Source organism: Poecilia formosa, unplaced genomic scaffold (assembly GCF_000485575.1).
Source record: "Poecilia formosa unplaced genomic scaffold, Poecilia_formosa-5.1.2 Scaffold447, whole genome shotgun sequence".
Taxonomy (NCBI): Eukaryota; Metazoa; Chordata; class Actinopteri; order Cyprinodontiformes; family Poeciliidae; genus Poecilia; species Poecilia formosa.
In genome coordinates this window covers 32003-38002 of record NW_006800386.1, presented here as the reverse complement: position 1 = coordinate 38002, position 6000 = coordinate 32003, and the positions used below count along the sequence as shown (strand labels likewise).

At 36.1% G+C, this 6000-nt stretch overlaps 1 pseudogene; it reads right to left on the bottom strand.

Annotated features, from left to right (window-relative positions):
- Positions 1 to 6000, bottom strand: part of LOC103155775 (transient receptor potential cation channel subfamily M member 2-like) — a 70481-nt pseudogene that overhangs the window by 49100 nt on the left and 15381 nt on the right.

The following is a 6000-nucleotide window of genomic DNA, read 5'->3' as shown; positions in this document are numbered from 1 at the left end:
TATTATTAAAATTACGATTCCTCCAGCATGATGTATTACTACTTCATGTTTCTTTTACTGTCCCTCCCCTCTTCGGTTATATTATGTTTGTTTGTTTTTTTGATGTTTTTTTTCATTCTAAATTATTATGAACCAAATGAAGCTCTCTAGGATAAAGACCCAAGTTTAGATGTTTTTTTTCTGCAGCTTTTCAGAAATCAAACTGTCTCTAAGCTGTTTTGGATTTCTTATTGTTGGTATGAAACTGCTATGTTGTCTGCCTGTTGTCAGAGTCCACATAGTGCCAACTGAAAGACTGCTATGACTCTTATTTGAAGCTTTAATTTGACCAATACAATGAATTTTGATCTCGTGGCTTTCATATCATGTACATGGCATTAATAAACCTGACTATGACTTTCACTTAACAGTGCTTGGCAAATTGTTCTTTTTCCACTACAGCCAGTAGCACATGCAGAATTTATTCTATTTATTCCTTTATTTAACCAGGTAAACCCCATTGAGATCTAGATCTCATTTTCAGAATCCTCCTTTAAAGAGGCTGGTCTGCACCACTTTTAAACATGCATTCAATTGCACCCCCAGTTTTTGTACAAAAGGTGGTGCAAACTTGATAACACGTGCAAACTTGACCTGCAAACAACACGCAAGCAAGATTGCATCAGCAAAATCAGGAGAAAGGCTGGCACCATAAATGTAGCATGTCTGCCTTTATGAATATAAAAACATATACTGATCGTCTGAAAGTATAAAATAGTAAGATGAGGACATGCATTTGTATTGACTTAACAGCCACAACACAATTTATCAAACTTGAAAGTAACTGCAGGTGCTATTTTTGCGTCACACTGACACACAAAAATGTCAGTTCTGAGGGTGGTATAGATATAAACAATGACAGAGAGATGCTTAAAAGCCCCATATTCCCCCAAATTCCCTTCCTCTTATGGCCAACCTGAGCAAGTGCCAGAATGACCCATATGAAAACCTCCATAGTGTACCCCTCGTATCGTGGACTGGAACATCATGACCTCACTAACCTTTTTTTTGCATTCTTCAATCTCTTGGCTTGTGAAATTTTTGAAATCTTTATTGAAAAACTTCTTCATCTGCTCCTGGATGAGGTTGTTGGAATTGTTCTTATTCTCACGCTGTTCAAACACGTGGACGATAACATCTGCCATCCTCCCAGAGCCCTCCAGGATCACGCAGGGTGTGTTGTTGCAGATGGCATGGCAGACTGTCTGAGGAGAGGCACAAATACAAGGTCAGATTACCTCAAACTCAAAGATGGAAAGAAGATTCAAGAAACTGCTAACTCACTCTCAGTGTGCCAAGTCCTCCATCCAAAACCACACAAACCACTGGGGTCTTGATGCCACTCTCTGAATGGTAGATAATTAAAACAATTATTTACAGTTACAGGTAATTAGTGTTCAAAGCCCTCAGAACCGAGCGGACGACCAATGCAAGGGATGGCCNCAAATGTCTAGACCTGCTGTGATAGAAACATATTGACATCTGTCAAATGATGTGGTTTACTGCATCAGAAAATTTAGAATATCAGATAACATCCTGTTTTAAGTCAGGTAGTAGAAGTAAAATAATATTTGTTTTGCTTAACCCATTTTATCCCAATTTTTTCCCAAACCTGAAAATATTAAAATCAGATGTCATTGATAGCCCTTTGAACTAATCAAGGGAAAATAATTTAAAAAATTGTGGAAAAATATATGAAAAAGTGTGTTTTATGTTTGGTCACAATTGTGACCGGTGGGATAATATGGTGTTCTTATACTAAGATGAGCTAAAAGTGTTTTTTCCAAATAGACATGATCATAATATGTGAACATTGTTTCTTTATTAGAATATACCTTGCCACAGCATTACTTTAGTGCAACATTTGCTCTGTAAAGTACAAATTTGACTATAAATATATTCTAAACCAAAGTAAATTTGAGTGTGGGTGAATCGTCCTCTTGATCAAGGTCACAACGACTGACACAGACAAAGTGGGGGTTCCAGCAGGCAACCCACCAGGTACAAGATAAACTCCAACCTCCTAGGCTACAGTCACCCTATTTACAGGTGCGCTTTTAAGGTGGGCCACCACTACTTCTTGGACCTGACCATGACTCTTTACCTTGAGGGGTTTAGGTTATGAAGGTCATTGGTCATTGATCTATTTGACATCAGTCTCTGTTTAGTTCTTTCTCATCTTTGTTTCTACTGTGAAAATATTGTTGTTTTTCTCGTGGATCAGCAATTTCTCATCTTGTGTCAGAACCTCATTAGGATCCTCTTTATTTTTAAAGAGTACATCAGAGAGACAGTTGTCCCTTCATCATAAACTTTTGCAGGTGGTAACAGAGTACCACATGCCTGATGAAGGGTCAGATTATCCCCTTTTCCCATGAACTGATCATATCCATTCAAAATCAGGCATGGGAAATGGCCCATCTTCCCCTTATGGTCCATGTCTGAGCCACCACTTTCAAAATCAGTAAAGATTAAATTTTTCTCACAACTACATTGCTGTATACTTTGTCTGGCCATCACTAAGTCCAACAGATCAAGAACCACACTCAAAATTAATCTTAAAAAGGAAGAAGTTTGGAATTGGAAGAATATGGTATGTATTTAAATAAACGGACCTAGGTCAAACGTATTATCCCACCGGTCACTATTGTGACCGTCAACATGTTTACACATCCTGCTCACACACCAAACTAATTTTTGTGAATGCAAAGGTGTATATCATAAATAGACACTTTAAAGATCATGTGCACCAAAGATCCTTGTTGTATGTGTATTTAAACCTACATTACTAGCCTCTTCTTTGGGAGGTTTGTGGCAGTCTTTTTCTCGCCAAGGTGCAACCAAGATATAATCGGATCTAGTCATGTGATAATTTAGTCTAAACATGTGATACTGCATAAGTATTATCCAAACACTCTAAACTTTCAATATTTGCTGAACATTAACTGAAAATTTAATCAGGAAGCTTTTTAGAGTCCTTGAAAGTGAAAAAAAATTTCTCGGTCACTATTGTGACCGGTGGGGTGAAATGGGTTAATACCATAACAAATATTTCTGTCATAATTGGAAGGTTACACACCCTAAGAGATGATCTTCAATAGGTTTACATGTAAAGACATGGCTACAAACTTGGTAGCATGCAAACATCTGATCTAAAAACATCATTTCGTCAGTAAAATAATGAGAATACCTTGCGCAATAAATGTAGTGTTTCTGTCTTCATGAATATGCCAAGTCTATTCAGACAATATTTATGCAGGATACACGTTGCATATCACCACGACTAAACTTGAATATCATGCCACGTTACTTAAACAAAACTGAACACTAAAAGCTACTAGAAACCAGGCAACTGTCACAGAGCCGAAGGGAAACTGAGGGTAATATTTTAAGAAATGATATGTTTTTTTCCCCCTTCAAAATTCCTTTGCAGGATGAAGCACTATAAGGTTGTATAAATTAATTTGGGGTTAACTTGGTTTGCAATGATTGGGTGAAAGTAATCTCCTATTTCTTTGTCATGGAAAATTTGGAGGTAAGTTTGGAATTGAAATACACCTGTTAAGAGCTTTATTTTGATTGATTTTTTGATTTTGTTTTCATTATTATGATATACCACAGTGGATGCTTATTTAAATGAAATGTAGTATTGTCATTATTATTCCTCCAGCATGATGTCTTTCTACTTCATCTTTCTTTTACTATCTCACCCTCTCCGGCTGTGTTATACTATTTTTTTAAAATCCTAAATGATTAGTTTGCATGTTCTCCCTGTGCATACGTGGGTTCTCTCCAAGTACTCCGGCTTCCTCCACAGTCCAAAAACATGACTGTCAAGTTAATTGGTCTCTCTAAATTCTCCCTAGGTGTGAGTGTGTGTGTGTGTGCATGGTTGTTTGTCCATGCACACACACACACTGTTTGTCTCTCTGTTGCCCTGCGACAGACTGGTGACCTGTCCACCTCTCGCCCGAAATGTCTTGCTGGAGATGGTCACCAGCACCCCTACTAATCCCACTAGGGACAAGGGTGTACAGAAAATGGTGGATGGATTATGAACCAAATGAAGCTCTCTACGATACAGACCCAAGGATTGGATGTTGTTTTCTGCAGCTTTTCAGAAATCAAACTGTCTCTAAGCTGTTTNATTAGTGTTCAAAGCCCTCAGAACCGAGCGGACGACCAATGCAAGGGATGGCCATTCTTCTGCTTCCAGCAGAGCAAAGAACCCTATTATAATTGTACATATTTTATTATTATTATTATTATTCTCCTCTTCTGAAACGTGTTTGCCTGAATACTTAGGAAATCCTAGAAAAATAAATCTGAGTAGAAAAAAAAGTCACTGCAAAAAGAATTTTCCCAATAACATAGGAGGCGATGTTGCAAAGGATATGTTATATGATTTGTCGTCACTGTGTATTGAGTTTTATGGAGTCTATGATGCTATGGGGTAAAAAAAAAATACATCTACATGATCGCTTGAAGGATTACTCTAAAATTTAGTACAGATGTTTGACACCCAGAGGTCTTATCTTGAAAATGATTATGAAGTGGATGTGGCTTTTATGATATCTCACATTTGACCTTTGAAGTCTGTGGAATGAAATGTTAATATCAGGGAAAGCACATTATATACAAAATTGCATCCCATACATATTGAGAAAATTTTGTTAAATTGTTCTCTATTTAACAAAATAGAGAACAAACTAGTGTCACCGTCATAAATAGAAATTTTAAAATTTATAAATTTCTATCAATTATTGTGAAGTAGTTCTTCCACAACTACTTGATGTAGACATAATTTCTCTTTTCCAAAATGTTCTTTGAATCATGTCTTATTATGAACAAACCAGGTAACACCAGGCTGACAGAAGAGACTATGTGGGAAGGGATGGGATCAGGTGCAGATGAGCTGGGTCAGGAATTGGTGTATAGTTAGCTCTTTGGTTTTTCCATTACAAAATAAAACGACATTTTTTAAAAAATACAGTTTTTGTTTTAAAACGAATTTTGAAAAATGAAAATAGAAAAAGGATGCATTATTTTAATGATTAACACAAAGACAAACTTTACTTCTTTGTTAGTGCCCTGAAATTGTGGCCTAAGCTTGTGATGCTTTTCATTTTCACCATTTTCACAGTCACACCAGATACAGTTTTTAGATCGCAGGATTGTGAGTGTGTTTTGTCACCTTGCACACTCTTTTAGTGCATATCTTGAATGTCAGGTGAACATGCTAATATTGGTGTGTAATTTTAACCGCATTATCAACAAAAGTCTTTTTTTTGAAAATGGAAATAATTTATGTAATGAACTGCAGCACTAATAAATATCAAGGTGCTCTTTTTCCGCAAAGAACAGTAAATGGTCTTTATCTGCTTATCACTGGTAATGAGTGTGATTAGTGAAATAAGGCGCTTCTCTTTGTCTGTTCTTTTGTCCTACTCATGCAAAATACAAATTCAATTTTTATGAGAATGTACACAGTTTTAGGAAAATTGTTTTCTGGCACCCTTCCTCGCCATGAATGTGTTTGCCTTATTTAGAGTCAGTCAACACATCTCATTGAAAGCTGATGATCTTAACATGAACAAAATTATTTTATTTCAACTAAGTAATTAACTTTATGAAGTTCAATAATCTCCTTTAAACTCTTCTTCTTTGGGAATTTCCAGCCTGCAAAGTTACATGTAAAAACAACTGAATATTGTATTTTGGATTTAGATAACTGAACCAACAATCAATCACTGTTAATTAAATTTTAAATTTTTACTTTTCTGTTTTAAGAATTAAAAAAAAAATTTTTTTTTTTGCAATTTTTTTGTTTTGTTACAGGAAATCAAGTGTGAAATATATGTGTAGAGCAGTGGTTCTTAACCTTTTTTGAGGTACTGAACCCACCAGTTTCATATGTGCATTCACTGAACCCTTTTGATAAATACAACGATATCGCCTGCG